This window comes from Ambystoma mexicanum, chromosome 1q, assembly GCF_040938575.1.
Source record: "Ambystoma mexicanum isolate Mex_15411 chromosome 1q, UKY_AmexF1_1, whole genome shotgun sequence".
Classification (NCBI taxonomy): Eukaryota; Metazoa; Chordata; class Amphibia; order Caudata; family Ambystomatidae; genus Ambystoma; species Ambystoma mexicanum.
In genome coordinates this window covers 230,006,460-230,025,536 of record NC_090922.1, presented here as the reverse complement: position 1 = coordinate 230,025,536, position 19,077 = coordinate 230,006,460, and the positions used below count along the sequence as shown (strand labels likewise).

General features: G+C 44.3%; 6 non-coding genes across 6 annotated transcripts; all 6 read left to right on the top strand.

Moving 5' to 3' along the window:
* The first annotated feature begins 1,644 nt into the window (after nucleotides 1–1,644).
* Nucleotides 1,645–1,751, top strand: LOC138565264 (U6 spliceosomal RNA). The gene has a single exon (XR_011301157.1). It is a non-coding gene; the product is annotated as a U6 spliceosomal RNA (small nuclear RNA).
* A 2,405-nt stretch (nucleotides 1,752–4,156) lies between these two features.
* On the top strand, nucleotides 4,157–4,263 carry LOC138565263 (U6 spliceosomal RNA). The gene has a single exon (XR_011301156.1). It is a non-coding gene; the product is annotated as a U6 spliceosomal RNA (small nuclear RNA).
* A 2,401-nt stretch (nucleotides 4,264–6,664) lies between these two features.
* On the top strand, nucleotides 6,665–6,771 carry LOC138565262 (U6 spliceosomal RNA). Its single transcript, XR_011301155.1, has one exon. It is a non-coding gene; the product is annotated as a U6 spliceosomal RNA (small nuclear RNA).
* A 5,328-nt stretch (nucleotides 6,772–12,099) lies between these two features.
* LOC138565260 (U6 spliceosomal RNA) lies at nucleotides 12,100–12,206 on the top strand. The gene has a single exon (XR_011301154.1). It is a non-coding gene; the product is annotated as a U6 spliceosomal RNA (small nuclear RNA).
* Nucleotides 12,207–14,617: 2,411 nt separating this feature from the next.
* Nucleotides 14,618–14,724, top strand: LOC138565259 (U6 spliceosomal RNA). The gene has a single exon (XR_011301153.1). It is a non-coding gene; the product is annotated as a U6 spliceosomal RNA (small nuclear RNA).
* Nucleotides 14,725–17,129: 2,405 nt separating this feature from the next.
* Nucleotides 17,130–17,236, top strand: LOC138565258 (U6 spliceosomal RNA). The gene has a single exon (XR_011301152.1). It is a non-coding gene; the product is annotated as a U6 spliceosomal RNA (small nuclear RNA).
* The last annotated feature ends 1,841 nt before the right edge of the window (nucleotides 17,237–19,077 follow it).

The window sequence follows — 19,077 nt, the reverse complement described above, 5'->3', positions numbered from 1 at the left end:
AAGCACTCCCGACCAGGTTGCATGTCTCCAAGTTACTGAAATCCAACAGACCTCCTCCCTGTGCCACAAACTTCTGGGCACTGAGCTCTGCAGTTGTTCCCCACAGGTCGCCAAGTGTCCCAGATTTACTTTCTCAGAGTTGCTAGTTACTGCTACCCCACCTCGACCACTATATTTTCCCCAGATACTTGCTACTGTGGAGTAAGCAGGGCTAAGAGAGAGGGAGAGGGGGTGTGCCTATGCAAATCATCTGCCAGTATGCTTCCTGGGAGGTCATTCCATCTCACCATCTGACACCTGGGCAGCGGCAGGTAATTTGGAGAACAGACATATTCGGACAGGCCACAGAGCAAAAGCTGGGCCGTTGATTGAGGATCCCTTTAGCCATGTCTCCCTAAGTTACTGAGGTCCAGAAAAATTCCACCCTCAGCTCTTATAGAGAGGTCCTTGGCCGATCAGGGTCGGGGGTGGGGGGACTGCACACTGCCTCACCTTTTCACTGCTTTCTACAGCGGTAATGCTTTTGCAGAAGGGGCCTGTACAAGTGATTTTGTCTGCGCTGTGGGAAAGTGACATTTATCCACTGACATTAACCAAATTACTTGCGCTGTTCAACGCACATACATGCATAGAAATCATGTTATGTTTTTTGGGGAAGGTCTAGAGGGTCCTGCTGATGATTTATTAAGCTGTCTGCTACTCTTGCTTTTACATAGTCTTCCCTGCCCAGGCATGTTTAAGGCATACTGCATGTCCCTCCATTACAATGAAAACTCTGTTGAAAGCACAGAGGTACATAGGAATGGATCTGTTAAGAAATGAGACAAAAAGCCTGGAAAATGTAGAAACAGGTAGTATTTGGACTTAGCACATTTGACTGTGAGTTAGTTTATTGTATCAGTTGACCCACTGACCCCCTTACCTTTTGTGTAATACTTTTGCTCTCAGTGGGGTTGCCCAAAGTTCCCTTCTTAAAGCGGCTTTCTTATAAAAAAATCCTAGACCTGCTTTTTGTGGCACACATGCCTCATATCCCGTTGCAGTTGATAAAGTCACATCATCTCCCACCAGTACAAGCTGTAAAAGATTTCCAGGGCTTATCCAAGCAAACTAGACGTGGGTCGAAGGTTGAGCAATCCTTAAATCAGCAGCAAAGTTAAAATTGAAATCAGCCTCAGAATCCTTTATAGGATGGTCCAACATCTGTTGCTTACAGGGCTCAATCGGACAGCCTCTGGTGCTGACTCCTTAAGCCACCTCCTGTTTTTGCCTTGTCCTTGATACAGCCATGGGCCCACATACACTCAGAGGTACCGAGTTTTTCTCATGTCTATTGGGTCTATTGTGATGCTCTCAGGCTTGTATGACCCAGCCATTGTGATGGGGAGGGGGTTTTCATTTTGCAAGCACCCTGGACCATTAATCTTTATATCTTTAAATATAATTGGCATTAAACTAAAACCCTTTAGGGCCAGATCAATACAGCAGCAAAGAATGCTTATTCGTTGTTGTTTGCCTCTTCATTTCATACCACCCGATATCTAAATGGTGTTTGGACTTTCTGCCCTCTGAAATAAGGACATTTGCTATGGCAAACCTTTGACCAGAGGTCCTAATCAATGGTTTGATTGACTCTCCCTTTGCGCTTGCTTCTGCAACACATGTACTAATATTGGAATGATAATGGGAAATTTAAATCGGCCCCTGCTCTAAAGGATGACACGCACATTCGTAAAGCATTCACTATTTTTGGAACATGACTGGACAGAAACTTTCTTAATTTGCAAGTGTTGATTTTTTAATAGATCTTTCTTTATTGAAGATTGAAATTGTATGTTCATTCATATTACACGACAACACAATGGATTTTGCGCCAAATTCAACACTAATGCCTCAGGAGCCTTTTACTTGTGAGTCCTCTTGACTGAATGAACAGCCCCGTCCCCTTCAATTTCTTGACTTGTACTTTTACAAGTGGCACGCTTCTTTTGTTTTTTTTTATCCCATTCTACCAAACTCAGTATTATCACTTTCCCCCTTGTTGTGCACTCCAGCGTAAACTGCTTTAAGGTGCTATTTGCAAATATCGCTCTGAACTACAGCTTTACTTGCTTCTGGGCCTTAATCTTTAAATGGGGCTGAGCAGAGTACTCCGGGTTTGGCTGCTTTTAGTTGGTTGATTTCTTTTTTGATTTCTGTAACTTTCAAACAGTCCCATTGTGAAATACCATTGCCACAATGTGCTGCAGTGCATGAAAACTTAAAATTAATGGTAGGGAGAGGGAGAGGGGCTGGGGGGAAGAGAGAGTGCGGGAGGGTGGGAGGGAGCGAGGGAAGGAGACAGGGAGGAGAGAGAGAGAAAACAAAGAAAATATGGTATTTGGGGGCTATGTATTTGCATGGAAAAGATTTTAGCCTTTTAATCAAGTGGAAAGGGGCTCTGTGGTTGGTATCTCAGCCTGTTGATGCTTTGTTGAGTTGCTTGGAACATGCAAGGAAGGAGACCTGAAGCACTCCCGACCAGGTTGCATGTCTCCAAGTTACTGAAATCCAACAGACCTCCTCCCTGTGCCACAAACTTCTGGGCACTGAGCTCTGCAGTTGTTCCCCACAGGTCGCCAAGTGTCCCAGATTTACTTTCTCAGAGTTGCTAGTTACTGCTACCCCACCTCGACCACTATATTTTCCCCAGATACTTGCTACTGTGGAGTAAGCAGGGCTAAGAGAGAGGGGGTGTGCCTATGCAAATCATCTGCCAGTATGCTTCCTGGGAGGTCATTCCATCTCACCATCTGACACCTGGGCAGCGGCAGGTAATTTGGAGAACAGACATATTCGGACAGGCCACAGAGCAAAAGCTGGGCCGTTGATTGAGGATCCCTTTAGCCATGTCTCCCTAAGTTACTGAGGTCCAGAAAAATTCCACCCTCAGCTCTTATAGAGAGGTCCTTGGCCGATCGTGGCCGATCAGGGTCGGGGGTGGGGGGACTGCACACTGCCTCACCTTTTCACTGCTTTCTACAGCGGTAATGCTTTTGCAGAAGGGGCCTGTACAAGTGATTTTGTCTGCGCTGTGGGAAAGTGACATTTATCCACTGACATTAACCAAATTACTTGCGCTGTTCAACGCACATACATGCATAGAAATCATGTTATGTTTTTTGGGGAAGGTCTAGAGGGTCCTGCTGATGATTTATTAAGCTGTCTGCTACTCTTGCTTTTACATAGTCTTCCCTGCCCAGGCATGTTTAAGGCATACTGCATGTCCCTCCATTACAATGAAAACTCTGTTGAAAGCACAGAGGTACATAGGAATGGATCTGTTAAGAAATGAGACAAAAAGCCTGGAAAATGTAGAAACAGGTAGTATTTGGACTTAGCACATTTGACTGTGAGTTAGTTTATTGTATCAGTTGACCCACTGACCCCCTTACCTTTTGTGTAATACTTTTGCTCTCAGTGGGGTTGCCCAAAGTTCCCTTCTTAAAGCGGCTTTCTTATAAAAAAATCCTAGACCTGCTTTTTGTGGCACACATGCCTCATATCCCGTTGCAGTTGATAAAGTCACATCATCTCCCACCAGTACAAGCTGTAAAAGATTTCCAGGGCTTATCCAAGCAAACTAGACGTGGGTCGAAGGTTGAGCAATCCTTAAATCAGCAGCAAAGTTAAAATTGAAATCAGCCTCAGAATCCTTTATAGGATGGTCCAACATCTGTTGCTTACAGGGCTCAATCGGACAGCCTCTGGTGCTGACTCCTTAAGCCACCTCCTGTTTTTGCCTTGTCCTTGATACAGCCATGGGCCCACATACACTCAGAGGTACCGAGTTTTTCTCATGTCTATTGGGTCTATTGTGATGCTCTCAGGCTTGTATGACCCAGCCATTGTGATGGGGAGGGGGTTTTCATTTTGCAAGCACCCTGGACCATTAATCTTTATATCTTTAAATATAATTGGCATTAAACTAAAACCCTTTAGGGCCAGATCAATACAGCAGCAAAGAATGCTTATTCGTTGTTGTTTGCCTCTTCATTTCATACCACCCGATATCTAAATGGTGTTTGGACTTTCTGCCCTCTGAAATAAGGACATTTGGTATGGCAAACCTTTGACCAGAGGTCCTAATCAATGGTTTGATTGACTCTCCCTTTGCGCTTGCTTCTGCAACACATGTACTAATATTGGAATGATAATGGGAAATTTAAATCGGCCCCTGCTCTAAAGGATGACACGCACATTCGTAAAGCATTCACTATTTTTGGAACATGACTGGACAGAAACTTTCTTAATTTGCAAGTGTTGATTTTTTAATAGATCTTTCTTTATTGAAGATTGAAATTGTATGTTCATTCATATTACACGACAACACAATGCATTTTGCGCCAAATTCAACACTAATGCCTCAGGAGCCTTTTACTTGTGAGTCCTCTTGACTGAATGAACAGCCCCGTCCCCTTCAATTTCTTGACTTGTACTTTTACAAGTGGCACGCTTCTTTTGTTTTTTTTTATCCCATTCTACCAAACTCAGTATTATCACTTTCCCCCTTGTTGTGCACTCCAGCGTAAACTGCTTTAAGGTGCTATTTGCAAATATCGCTCTGAACTACAGCTTTACTTGCTTCTGGGCCTTAATCTTTAAATGGGGCTGAGCAGAGTACTCCGGGTTTGGCTGCTTTTAGTTGGTTGATTTCTTTTTTGATTTCTGTAACTTTCAAACAGTCCCATTGTGAAATACCATTGCCACAATGTGCTGCAGTGCATGAAAACTTAAAATTAATGGTAGGGAGAGGGAGAGGGGCTGGGGGGAAGAGAGAGTGCGGGAGGGTGGGAGGGAGCGAGGGAAGGAGACAGGGAGGAGAGAGAGAGAAAACAAAGAAAATATGGTATTTGGGGGCTATGTATTTGCATGGAAAAGATTTTAGCCTTTTAATCAAGTGGAAAGGGGCTCTGTGGTTGGTATCTCAGCCTGTTGATGCTTTGTTGAGTTGCTTGGAACATGCAAGGAAGGAGACCTGAAGCACTCCCGACCAGGTTGCATGTCTCCAAGTTACTGAAATCCAACAGACCTCCTCCCTGTGCCACAAACTTCTGGGCACTGAGCTCTGCAGTTGTTCCCCACAGGTCGCCAAGTGTCCCAGATTTACTTTCTCAGAGTTGCTAGTTACTGCTACCCCACCTCGACCACTATATTTTCCCCAGATACTTGCTACTGTGGAGTAAGCAGGGCTAAGAGAGAGGGAGAGGGGGTGTGCCTATGCAAATCATCTGCCAGTATGCTTCCTGGGAGGTCATTCCATCTCACCATCTGACACCTGGGCAGCGGCAGGTAATTTGGAGAACAGACATATTCGGACAGGCCACAGAGCAAAAGCTGGGCCGTTGATTGAGGATCCCTTTAGCCATGTCTCCCTAAGTTACTGAGGTCCAGAAAAATTCCACCCTCAGCTCTTATAGAGAGGTCCTTGGCCGATCAGGGTCGGGGGTGGGGGGACTGCACACTGCCTCACCTTTTCACTGCTTTCTACAGCGGTAATGCTTTTGCAGAAGGGGCCTGTACAAGTGATTTTGTCTGCGCTGTGGGAAAGTGACATTTATCCACTGACATTAACCAAATTACTTGCGCTGTTCAACGCACATACATGCATAGAAATCATGTTATGTTTTTTGGGGAAGGTCTAGAGGGTCCTGCTGATGATTTATTAAGCTGTCTGCTACTCTTGCTTTTACATAGTCTTCCCTGCCCAGGCATGTTTAAGGCATACTGCATGTCCCTCCATTACAATGAAAACTCTGTTGAAAGCACAGAGGTACATAGGAATGGATCTGTTAAGAAATGAGACAAAAAGCCTGGAAAATGTAGAAACAGGTAGTATTTGGACTTAGCACATTTGACTGTGAGTTAGTTTATTGTATCAGTTGACCCACTGACCCCCTTACCTTTTGTGTAATACTTTTGCTCTCAGTGGGGTTGCCCAAAGTTCCCTTCTTAAAGCGGCTTTCTTATAAAAAAATCCTAGACCTGCTTTTTGTGGCACACATGCCTCATATCCCGTTGCAGTTGATAAAGTCACATCATCTCCCACCAGTACAAGCTGTAAAAGATTTCCAGGGCTTATCCAAGCAAACTAGACGTGGGTCGAAGGTTGAGCAATCCTTAAATCAGCAGCAAAGTTAAAATTGAAATCAGCCTCAGAATCCTTTATAGGATGGTCCAACATCTGTTGCTTACAGGGCTCAATCGGACAGCCTCTGGTGCTGACTCCTTAAGCCACCTCCTGTTTTTGCCTTGTCCTTGATACAGCCATGGGCCCACATACACTCAGAGGTACCGAGTTTTTCTCATGTCTATTGGGTCTATTGTGATGCTCTCAGGCTTGTATGACCCAGCCATTGTGATGGGGAGGGGGTTTTCATTTTGCAAGCACCCTGGACCATTAATCTTTATATCTTTAAATATAATTGGCATTAAACTAAAACCCTTTAGGGCCAGATCAATACAGCAGCAAAGAATGCTTATTCGTTGTTGTTTGCCTCTTCATTTCATACCACCCGATATCTAAATGGTGTTTGGACTTTCTGCCCTCTGAAATAAGGACATTTGCTATGGCAAACCTTTGACCAGAGGTCCTAATCAATGGTTTGATTGACTCTCCCTTTGCGCTTGCTTCTGCAACACATGTACTAATATTGGAATGATAATGGGAAATTTAAATCGGCCCCTGCTCTAAAGGATGACACGCACATTCGTAAAGCATTCACTATTTTTGGAACATGACTGGACAGAAACTTTCTTAATTTGCAAGTGTTGATTTTTTAATAGATCTTTCTTTATTGAAGATTGAAATTGTATGTTCATTCATATTACACGACAACACAATGGATTTTGCGCCAAATTCAACACTAATGCCTCAGGAGCCTTTTACTTGTGAGTCCTCTTGACTGAATGAACAGCCCCGTCCCCTTCAATTTCTTGACTTGTACTTTTACAAGTGGCACGCTTCTTTTGTTTTTTTTTATCCCATTCTACCAAACTCAGTATTATCACTTTCCCCCTTGTTGTGCACTCCAGCGTAAACTGCTTTAAGGTGCTATTTGCAAATATCGCTCTGAACTACAGCTTTACTTGCTTCTGGGCCTTAATCTTTAAATGGGGCTGAGCAGAGTACTCCGGGTTTGGCTGCTTTTAGTTGGTTGATTTCTTTTTTGATTTCTGTAACTTTCAAACAGTCCCATTGTGAAATACCATTGCCACAATGTGCTGCAGTGCATGAAAACTTAAAATTAATGGTAGGGAGAGGGAGAGGGGCTGGGGGGAAGAGAGAGTGCGGGAGGGTGGGAGGGAGCGAGGGAAGGAGACAGGGAGGAGAGAGAGAGAAAACAAAGAAAATATGGTATTTGGGGGCTATGTATTTGCATGGAAAAGATTTTAGCCTTTTAATCAAGTGGAAAGGGGCTCTGTGGTTGGTATCTCAGCCTGTTGATGCTTTGTTGAGTTGCTTGGAACATGCAAGGAAGGAGACCTGAAGCACTCCCGACCAGGTTGCATGTCTCCAAGTTACTGAAATCCAACAGACCTCCTCCCTGTGCCACAAACTTCTGGGCACTGAGCTCTGCAGTTGTTCCCCACAGGTCGCCAAGTGTCCCAGATTTACTTTCTCAGAGTTGCTAGTTACTGCTACCCCACCTCGACCACTATATTTTCCCCAGATACTTGCTACTGTGGAGTAAGCAGGGCTAAGAGAGAGGGGGTGTGCCTATGCAAATCATCTGCCAGTATGCTTCCTGGGAGGTCATTCCATCTCACCATCTGACACCTGGGCAGCGGCAGGTAATTTGGAGAACAGACATATTCGGACAGGCCACAGAGCAAAAGCTGGGCCGTTGATTGAGGATCCCTTTAGCCATGTCTCCCTAAGTTACTGAGGTCCAGAAAAATTCCACCCTCAGCTCTTATAGAGAGGTCCTTGGCCGATCGTGGCCGATCAGGGTCGGGGGTGGGGGGACTGCACACTGCCTCACCTTTTCACTGCTTTCTACAGCGGTAATGCTTTTGCAGAAGGGGCCTGTACAAGTGATTTTGTCTGCGCTGTGGGAAAGTGACATTTATCCACTGACATTAACCAAATTACTTGCGCTGTTCAACGCACATACATGCATAGAAATCATGTTATGTTTTTTGGGGAAGGTCTAGAGGGTCCTGCTGATGATTTATTAAGCTGTCTGCTACTCTTGCTTTTACATAGTCTTCCCTGCCCAGGCATGTTTAAGGCATACTGCATGTCCCTCCATTACAATGAAAACTCTGTTGAAAGCACAGAGGTACATAGGAATGGATCTGTTAAGAACTGAAACAAAAAGCCTGGAAAAATGTCGAAACGCGTAGGATTTGGACTTACAATTAACTGACTCACATTCAGATGTGCTATCCCTTGCCCCCCTGACCCCCTTTCCTTTTGTGTAATCCTTTTGTTCTCAGTAGGGTTTTCCAAAGTGGCTTTCAAATAAAAGATCATAGACCTGCATTTTGTGGCACACATGCCTCATATCCCGTTGCTCTTGATAAACTCACATCATCTCCCACCAATACAAGCTGTAAAAGATTTTCAGGGCTTAGCCAAGCAAACTAGACGCGGGTCGAAGGTTGAGCAATCCTTTAATCAGCAGCAAAGTTAACATTGAAATAAGCCTCAGAATCTCTTAAAGGATGGTCCAACATCTGTTGCTGGCAGTGCGCAATGGGGCAGCCTGGGTCCTGACACCTTAAGCCATCTCCTATTCTTGCCTTGTCCTTGATCCAGCCATGGGCCCACATGCACTCAGAGGTACAGAGTGTTTCTCATGTCTCTGGGTCTGCTGTGATGCTCTCACTCTTGCATCACCCAGCCATCGTGATGGGGAGAGGGGCGTCGATTTGCAAGCACCGTTGAGCATGAATCTTTTTATCTTTAAATATAATTGGCATTAAACCAAACCCTTTAGGACCAGATCAATAAAGCAGCAAAGAATGCTGATGTATTGCTGTTTGCCGCTTAATTCCATTCCATCCGACATCTAAATGGTGTTTGGTCAAACGTTTGCCATATCAAATGTCCTTATGTTAAAGAGCAGAAAGTCCAGAGGTCCTAATCAATGGTTTGGTTGGCTCTCCCTTTGCGCTTGCCTTAAGGCGTCAGCCCGATTGCGCCCTGCAAGCAACCAGTGTTGGCCCATCCTTTAAGAGATTCTGAAGCTGATTTCAATGTTATTTTTGCTGCTGATTTAAGGATTGCTCAACCTTCGGCCCACGTCTAATTTCCTTGGCTATGCCCTTGACATCTTTTACAGCTTGTATTGGTGGGAGATGATGTGAGTTTATCAAGAGCAACGGGATATGAGGCATGTGGGCCATAAAAAACATGTCTAGGATCTTTTTTTATAAGAAAGTCTCTTTAAGTAGGGAACTTTGGACAACACTGCTGAGAGCAAAAGGATTACACAAAAGGTAAGCGGGTCAGTGGGTCAAGGGATAGCACATCTGACTGTGAGTCCGTTTATTGTAAGTCCAAATCCTACCTGTTTCAACATTTTTCCAGGCTTTTGGTTTCATTTCTTAACAGATCCATTCCTATGTACCTCAGCAAAACATGTACTAATATTGGAATGAAAATGGGAAAATAGAATTGGCCCCTGCTTCAAAGGATGACACGCACATTCGTAAAGCATTCACTATTTTTGGCACACGACAGGACAGAAACTTTCTTAATCTGCAAGTATTTATTTTTTAATACATCTTTTTTTAATGAAGATTGAAATTGTATTTTCATACATAATACACGACAACACAATACATTTTGGGCCAAATTCAACACTAATGCCTCGGGAGACTTTTACTTGTGAGTCCTATTGACTGAATGAACAGCCCCATCTCCTTCAATTTCTTGACTTGTACTTTTAGAAGTGGCACGCTGCTTTTGTTTTTTATCCCATTCTACCAAACTCAGTATTATCACTTTTCCTCTTGTTGTGCACTCCAGCGTCAACTGCTTTAAGGAGCTATTTGCAAACATCGCTCTGAACTACAGCTTTACTTGCTTCTAGGCCTTAATCTTTAATTGTGGCTTAGCAGTGTACTCCGGATTTGGCTGCTTTTAGTTGGTTAATTCTTTTTTTATTTCTGTAACTTTCAAACAGTCCCATTGTGAAATACCATTGTCACAATGTGCTGCAGTGCAGGAAAACTTAAAATGAATGGTAGGGAGGGGGGGGTTATGGGGGAGGGAGGGAGGAGAGAGAGACAGAGAGAGAGAAAACAAAGAAAATATGGTTTTCGGTGGCTATGTGTTTGCATGGAAAAGATTTTAGGCTTTTAATCATGTGGAAAGGGGCTCTGTGGCTGGCATGGCAGCCTGTTGATGCTTTGTTGAGTTGCTTGGAACATGCAAGGAAGGAGACCTGAAGCACTCCCGACCAGGTCGCATGTCTCCAAGTTACTGAAATCCCACAGACCTTCTCCCCGTGCCACAAAGTTCTGGGAGATGAGCTCTGCAGTTGTTCCCCACAAGTCGCCAAGCTCCCCAGATTTACTTTCTCAGAGTTGCTAGTTACTGCTACCCTACCTCGACCACTATATTTTGCCCAGATACTTGCTACTGTGGAGTAAGCAGGGGTAAGAAAGAGAGCGAGGGGGTTTGCCTATGCAAATCATCTGCCAGGATCCTACCTGGGAGGTCATTCCATCTCACCAGCTGACACCTGGGCAGCGGCAGGTAATTTGGAGAACAGATATATACGGACAGGCCACAAAGCAAAGGCTGAGCTGTTGATTGAGGATCCCTTTTGCCATGTCTCCCTAAGTTACAGAGGTCCAGAAAATTCCACCCTCAGCTCTCATAGAGAGGTCCTTGGCCGATCGTGGCCGATCAGAGGAGGGAAGTGTCGGAGGTGACTGCACACTGCCTCACCTTCACTGCTTTCTACAGTGGTAATGCTTTTGCAGAAGGGGCCTGTACAAGTGATTTTGTTCTGCGCTGTGGGAAAGTGACATTTATCCACTGACATTAACCAAACTACTTGCGCTGTTCAACGCACATGCATGCAGAGAAATAATGTTATGTTTTTTGGGGAAGGTCTAGAGGGTCCTGCTGATGATTCTTTTAAGCTGTCTGCTACTCTTGCTTTTACATAGAGTCTTCCCTGCCCAGGAATGTTTAAGGTATACTGTATGTCCCTCCCTTACAATGAAAACTCTGTTGAAAGCACAGAGGTACATAGGAATGGATCTGTTAAGAAATGAGACAAAAAGCCTGGAAAATGTAGAAACAGGTAGTATTTGGACTTAGCACATTTGACTGTGAGTTAGTTTATTGTATCAGTTGACCCACTGACCCCCTTACCTTTTGTGTAATACTTTTGCTCTCAGTGGGGTTGCCCAAAGTTCCCTTCTTAAAGCGGCTTTCTTATAAAAAAATCCTAGACCTGCTTTTTGTGGCACACATGCCTCATATCCCGTTGCAGTTGATAAAGTCACATCATCTCCCACCAGTACAAGCTGTAAAAGATTTCCAGGGCTTATCCAAGCAAACTAGACGTGGGTCGAAGGTTGAGCAATCCTTAAATCAGCAGCAAAGTTAAAATTGAAATCAGCCTCAGAATCCTTTATAGGATGGTCCAACATCTGTTGCTTACAGGGCTCAATCGGACAGCCTCTGGTGCTGACTCCTTAAGCCACCTCCTGTTTTTGCCTTGTCCTTGATACAGCCATGGGCCCACATACACTCAGAGGTACCGAGTTTTTCTCATGTCTATTGGGTCTATTGTGATGCTCTCAGGCTTGTATGACCCAGCCATTGTGATGGGGAGGGGGTTTTCATTTTGCAAGCACCCTGGACCATTAATCTTTATATCTTTAAATATAATTGGCATTAAACTAAAACCCTTTAGGGCCAGATCAATACAGCAGCAAAGAATGCTTATTCGTTGTTGTTTGCCTCTTCATTTCATACCACCCGATATCTAAATGGTGTTTGGACTTTCTGCCCTCTGAAATAAGGACATTTGGTATGGCAAACCTTTGACCAGAGGTCCTAATCAATGGTTTGATTGACTCTCCCTTTGCGCTTGCTTCTGCAACACATGTACTAATATTGGAATGATAATGGGAAATTTAAATCGGCCCCTGCTCTAAAGGATGACACGCACATTCGTAAAGCATTCACTATTTTTGGAACATGACTGGACAGAAACTTTCTTAATTTGCAAGTGTTGATTTTTTAATAGATCTTTCTTTATTGAAGATTGAAATTGTATGTTCATTCATATTACACGACAACACAATGCATTTTGCGCCAAATTCAACACTAATGCCTCAGGAGCCTTTTACTTGTGAGTCCTCTTGACTGAATGAACAGCCCCGTCCCCTTCAATTTCTTGACTTGTACTTTTACAAGTGGCACGCTTCTTTTGTTTTTTTTTATCCCATTCTACCAAACTCAGTATTATCACTTTCCCCCTTGTTGTGCACTCCAGCGTAAACTGCTTTAAGGTGCTATTTGCAAATATCGCTCTGAACTACAGCTTTACTTGCTTCTGGGCCTTAATCTTTAAATGGGGCTGAGCAGAGTACTCCGGGTTTGGCTGCTTTTAGTTGGTTGATTTCTTTTTTGATTTCTGTAACTTTCAAACAGTCCCATTGTGAAATACCATTGCCACAATGTGCTGCAGTGCATGAAAACTTAAAATTAATGGTAGGGAGAGGGAGAGGGGCTGGGGGGAAGAGAGAGTGCGGGAGGGTGGGAGGGAGCGAGGGAAGGAGACAGGGAGGAGAGAGAGAGAAAACAAAGAAAATATGGTATTTGGGGGCTATGTATTTGCATGGAAAAGATTTTAGCCTTTTAATCAAGTGGAAAGGGGCTCTGTGGTTGGTATCTCAGCCTGTTGATGCTTTGTTGAGTTGCTTGGAACATGCAAGGAAGGAGACCTGAAGCACTCCCGACCAGGTTGCATGTCTCCAAGTTACTGAAATCCAACAGACCTCCTCCCTGTGCCACAAACTTCTGGGCACTGAGCTCTGCAGTTGTTCCCCACAGGTCGCCAAGTGTCCCAGATTTACTTTCTCAGAGTTGCTAGTTACTGCTACCCCACCTCGACCACTATATTTTCCCCAGATACTTGCTACTGTGGAGTAAGCAGGGCTAAGAGAGAGGGAGAGGGGGTGTGCCTATGCAAATCATCTGCCAGTATGCTTCCTGGGAGGTCATTCCATCTCACCATCTGACACCTGGGCAGCGGCAGGTAATTTGGAGAACAGACATATTCGGACAGGCCACAGAGCAAAAGCTGGGCCGTTGATTGAGGATCCCTTTAGCCATGTCTCCCTAAGTTACTGAGGTCCAGAAAAATTCCACCCTCAGCTCTTATAGAGAGGTCCTTGGCCGATCGTGGCCGATCAGGGTCGGGGGTGGGGGGACTGCACACTGCCTCACCTTTTCACTGCTTTCTACAGCGGTAATGCTTTTGCAGAAGGGGCCTGTACAAGTGATTTTGTCTGCGCTGTGGGAAAGTGACATTTATCCACTGACATTAACCAAATTACTTGCGCTGTTCAACGCACATACATGCATAGAAATCATGTTATGTTTTTTGGGGAAGGTCTAGAGGGTCCTGCTGATGATTTATTAAGCTGTCTGCTACTCTTGCTTTTACATAGTCTTCCCTGCCCAGGCATGTTTAAGGCATACTGCATGTCCCTCCATTACAATGAAAACTCTGTTGAAAGCACAGAGGTACATAGGAATGGATCTGTTAAGAAATGAGACAAAAAGCCTGGAAAATGTAGAAACAGGTAGTATTTGGACTTAGCACATTTGACTGTGAGTTAGTTTATTGTATCAGTTGACCCACTGACCCCCTTACCTTTTGTGTAATACTTTTGCTCTCAGTGGGGTTGCCCAAAGTTCCCTTCTTAAAGCGGCTTTCTTATAAAAAAATCCTAGACCTGCTTTTTGTGGCACACATGCCTCATATCCCGTTGCAGTTGATAAAGTCACATCATCTCCCACCAGTACAAGCTGTAAAAGATTTCCAGGGCTTATCCAAGCAAACTAGACGTGGGTCGAAGGTTGAGCAATCCTTAAATCAGCAGCAAAGTTAAAATTGAAATCAGCCTCAGAATCCTTTATAGGATGGTCCAACATCTGTTGCTTACAGGGCTCAATCGGACAGCCTCTGGTGCTGACTCCTTAAGCCACCTCCTGTTTTTGCCTTGTCCTTGATACAGCCATGGGCCCACATACACTCAGAGGTACCGAGTTTTTCTCATGTCTATTGGGTCTATTGTGATGCTCTCAGGCTTGTATGACCCAGCCATTGTGATGGGGAGGGGGTTTTCATTTTGCAAGCACCCTGGACCATTAATCTTTATATCTTTAAATATAATTGGCATTAAACTAAAACCCTTTAGGGCCAGATCAATACAGCAGCAAAGAATGCTTATTCGTTGTTGTTTGCCTCTTCATTTCATACCACCCGATATCTAAATGGTGTTTGGACTTTCTGCCCTCTGAAATAAGGACATTTGGTATGGCAAACCTTTGACCAGAGGTCCTAATCAATGGTTTGATTGACTCTCCCTTTGCGCTTGCTTCTGCAACACATGTACTAATATTGGAATGATAATGGGAAATTTAAATCGGCCCCTGCTCTAAAGGATGACACGCACATTCGTAAAGCATTCACTATTTTTGGAACATGACTGGACAGAAACTTTCTTAATTTGCAAGTGTTGATTTTTTAATAGATCTTTCTTTATTGAAGATTGAAATTGTATGTTCATTCATATTACACGACAACACAATGCATTTTGCGCCAAATTCAACACTAATGCCTCAGGAGCCTTTTACTTGTGAGTCCTCTTGACTGAATGAACAGCCCCGTCCCCTTCAATTTCTTGACTTGTACTTTTACAAGTGGCACGCTTCTTTTGTTTTTTTTTATCCCATTCTACCAAACTCAGTATTATCACTTTCCCCCTTGTTGTGCACTCCAGCGTAAACTGCTTTAAGGTGCTATTTGCAAATATCGCTCTGAACTACAGCTTTACTTGCTTCTGGGCCTTAATCTTTAAATGGGGCTGAGCAGAGTACTCCGGGTTTGGCTGCTTTTAGTTGGTTGATTTCTTTTTTGATTTCTGTAACTTTCAAACAGTCCCATTGTGAAATACCATTGCCACAATGTGCTGCAGTGCATGAAAACTTAAAATTAATGGTAGGGAGAGGGAGAGGGGCTGGGGGGAAGAGAGAGTGCGGGAGGGTGGGAGGGAGCGAGGGAAGGAGACAGGGAGGAGAGAGAGAGAAAACAAAGAAAATATGGTATTTGGGGGCTATGTATTTGCATGGAAAAGATTTTAGCCTTTTAATCAAGTGGAAAGGGGCTCTGTGGTTGGTATCTCAGCCTGTTGATGCTTTGTTGAGTTGCTTGGAACATGCAAGGAAGGAGACCTGAAGCACTCCCGACCAGGTTGCATGTCTCCAAGTTACTGAAATCCAACAGACCTCCTCCCTGTGCCACAAACTTCTGGGCACTGAGCTCTGCAGTTGTTCCCCACAGGTCGCCAAGTGTCCCAGATTTACTTTCTCAGAGTTGCTAGTTACTGCTACCCCACCTCGACCACTATATTTTCCCCAGATACTTGCTACTGTGGAGTAAGCAGGGCTAAGAGAGAGGGGGTGTGCCTATGCAAATCATCTGCCAGTATGCTTCCTGGGAGGTCATTCCATCTCACCATCTGACACCTGGGCAGCGGCAGGTAATTTGGAGAACAGACATATTCGGACAGGCCACAGAGCAAAAGCTGGGCCGTTGATTGAGGATCCCTTTAGCCATGTCTCCCTAAGTTACTGAGGTCCAGAAAAATTCCACCCTCAGCTCTTATAGAGAGGTCCTTGGCCGATCGTGGCCGATCAGGGTCGGGGGTGGGGGGACTGCACACTGCCTCACCTTTTCACTGCTTTCTACAGCGGTAATGCTTTTGCAGAAGGGGCCTGTACAAGTGATTTTGTCTGCGCTGTGGGAAAGTGACATTTATCCACTGACATTAACCAAATTACTTGCGCTGTTCAACGCACATACATGCATAGAAATCATGTTATGTTTTTTGGGGAAGGTCTAGAGGGTCCTGCTGATGATTTATTAAGCTGTCTGCTACTCTTGCTTTTACATAGTCTTCCCTGCCCAGGCATGTTTAAGGCATACTGCATGTCCCTCCATTACAATGAAAACTCTGTTGAAAGCACAGAGGTACATAGGAATGGATCTGTTAAGAAATGAGACAAAAAGCCTGGAAAATGTAGAAACAGGTAGTATTTGGACTTAGCACATTTGACTGTGAGTTAGTTTATTGTATCAGTTGACCCACTGACCCCCTTACCTTTTGTGTAATACTTTTGCTCTCAGTGGGGTTGCCCAAAGTTCCCTTCTTAAAGCGGCTTTCTTATAAAAAAATCCTAGACCTGCTTTTTGTGGCACACATGCCTCATATCCCGTTGCAGTTGATAAAGTCACATCATCTCCCACCAGTACAAGCTGTAAAAGATTTCCAGGGCTTATCCAAGCAAACTAGACGTGGGTCGAAGGTTGAGCAATCCTTAAATCAGCAGCAAAGTTAAAATTGAAATCAGCCTCAGAATCCTTTATAGGATGGTCCAACATCTGTTGCTTACAGGGCTCAATCGGACAGCCTCTGGTGCTGACTCCTTAAGCCACCTCCTGTTTTTGCCTTGTCCTTGATACAGCCATGGGCCCACATACACTCAGAGGTACCGAGTTTTTCTCATGTCTATTGGGTCTATTGTGATGCTCTCAGGCTTGTATGACCCAGCCATTGTGATGGGGAGGGGGTTTTCATTTTGCAAGCACCCTGGACCATTAATCTTTATATCTTTAAATATAATTGGCATTAAACTAAAACCCTTTAGGGCCAGATCAATACAGCAGCAAAGAATGCTTATTCGTTGTTGTTTGCCTCTTCATTTCATACCACCCGATATCTAAATGGTGTTTGGACTTTCTGCCCTCTGAAATAAGGACATTTGGTATGGCAAACCTTTGACCAGAGGTCCTAATCAATGGTTTGATTGACTCTCCCTTTGCGCTTGCTTCTGCAACACATGTACTAATATTGGAATGATAATGGGAAATTTAAATCGGCCCCTGCTCTAAAGGATGACACGCACATTCGTAAAGCATTCACTATTTTTGGAACATGACTGGACAGAAACTTTCTTAATTTGCAAGTGTTGATTTTTTAATAGATCTTTCTTTATTGAAGATTGAAATTGTATGTTCATTCATATTACACGACAACACAATGCATTTTGCGCCAAATTCAACACTAATGCCTCAGGAGCCTTTTACTTGTGAGTCCTCTTGACTGAATGAACAGCCCCGTCCCCTTCAATTTCTTGACTTGTACTTTTACAAGTGGCACGCTTCTTTTGTTTTTTTTTATCCCATTCTACCAAACTCAGTATTATCACTTTCCCCCTTGTTGTGCACTCCAGCGTAAACTGCTTTAAGGTGCTATTTGCAAATATCGCTCTGAACTACAGCTTTACTTGCTTCTGGGCCTTAATCTTTAAATGGGGCTGAGCAGAGTACTCCGGGTTTGGCTGCTTTTAGTTGGTTGATTTCTTTTTTGATTTCTGTAACTTTCAAACAGTCCCATTGTGAAATACCATTGCCACAATGTGCTGCAGTGCATGAAAACTTAAAATTAATGGTAGGGAGAGGGAGAGGGGCTGGGGGGAAGAGAGAGTGCGGGAGGGTGGGAGGGAGCGAGGGAAGGAGACAGGGAGGAGAGAGAGAGAAAACAAAGAAAATATGGTATTTGGGGGCTATGTATTTGCATGGAAAAGATTTTAGCCTTTTAATCAAGTGGAAAGGGGCTCTGTGGTTGGTATCTCAGCCTGTTGATGCTTTGTTGAGTTGCTTGGAACATGCAAGGAAGGAGACCTGAAGCACTCCCGACCAGGTTGCATGTCTCCAAGTTACTGAAATCCAACAGACCTCCTCCCTGTGCCACAAACTTCTGGGCACTGAGCTCTGCAGTTGTTCCCCACAGGTCGCCAAGTGTCCCAGATTTACTTTCTCAGAGTTGCTAGTTACTGCTACCCCACCTCGACCACTATATTTTCCCCAGATACTTGCTACTGTGGAGTAAGCAGGGCTAAGAGAGAGGGGGTGTGCCTATGCAAATCATCTGCCAGTATGCTTCCTGGGAGGTCATTCCATCTCACCATCTGACACCTGGGCAGCGGCAGGTAATTTGGAGAACAGACATATTCGGACAGGCCACAGAGCAAAAGCTGGGCCGTTGATTGAGGATCCCTTTAGCCATGTCTCCCTAAGTTACTGAGGTCCAGAAAAATTCCACCCTCAGCTCTTATAGAGAGGTCCTTGGCCGATCGTGGCCGATCAGGGTCGGGGGTGGGGGGACTGCACACTGCCTCACCTTTTCACTGCTTTCTACAGCGGTAATGCTTTTGCAGAAGGGGCCTGTACAAGTGATTTTGTCTGCGCTGTGGGAAAGTGACATTTATCCACTGACATTAACCAAATTACTTGCGCTGTTCAACGCACATACATGCATAGAAATCATGTTATGTTTTTTGGGGAAGGTCTAGAGGGTCCTGCTGATGATTTATTAAGCTGTCTGCTACTCTTGCTTTTACATAGTCTTCCCTGCCCAGGCATGTTTAAGGCATACTGCATGTCCCTCCATTACAATGAAAACTCTGTTGAAAGCACAGAGGTACATAGGAATGGATCTGTTAAGAACTGAAACAAAAAGCCTGGAAAAATGTCGAAACGCGTAGGATTTGGACTTACAATTAACTGACTCACATTCAGATGTGCTATCCCTTGCCCCCCTGACCCCCTTTCCTTTTGTGTAATCCTTTTGTTCTCAGTAGGGTTTTCCAAAGTGGCTTTCAAATAAAAGATCATAGACCTGCATTTTGTGGCACACATGCCTCATATCCCGTTGCTCTTGATAAACTCACATCATCTCCCACCAATACAAGCTGTAAAAGATTTTCAG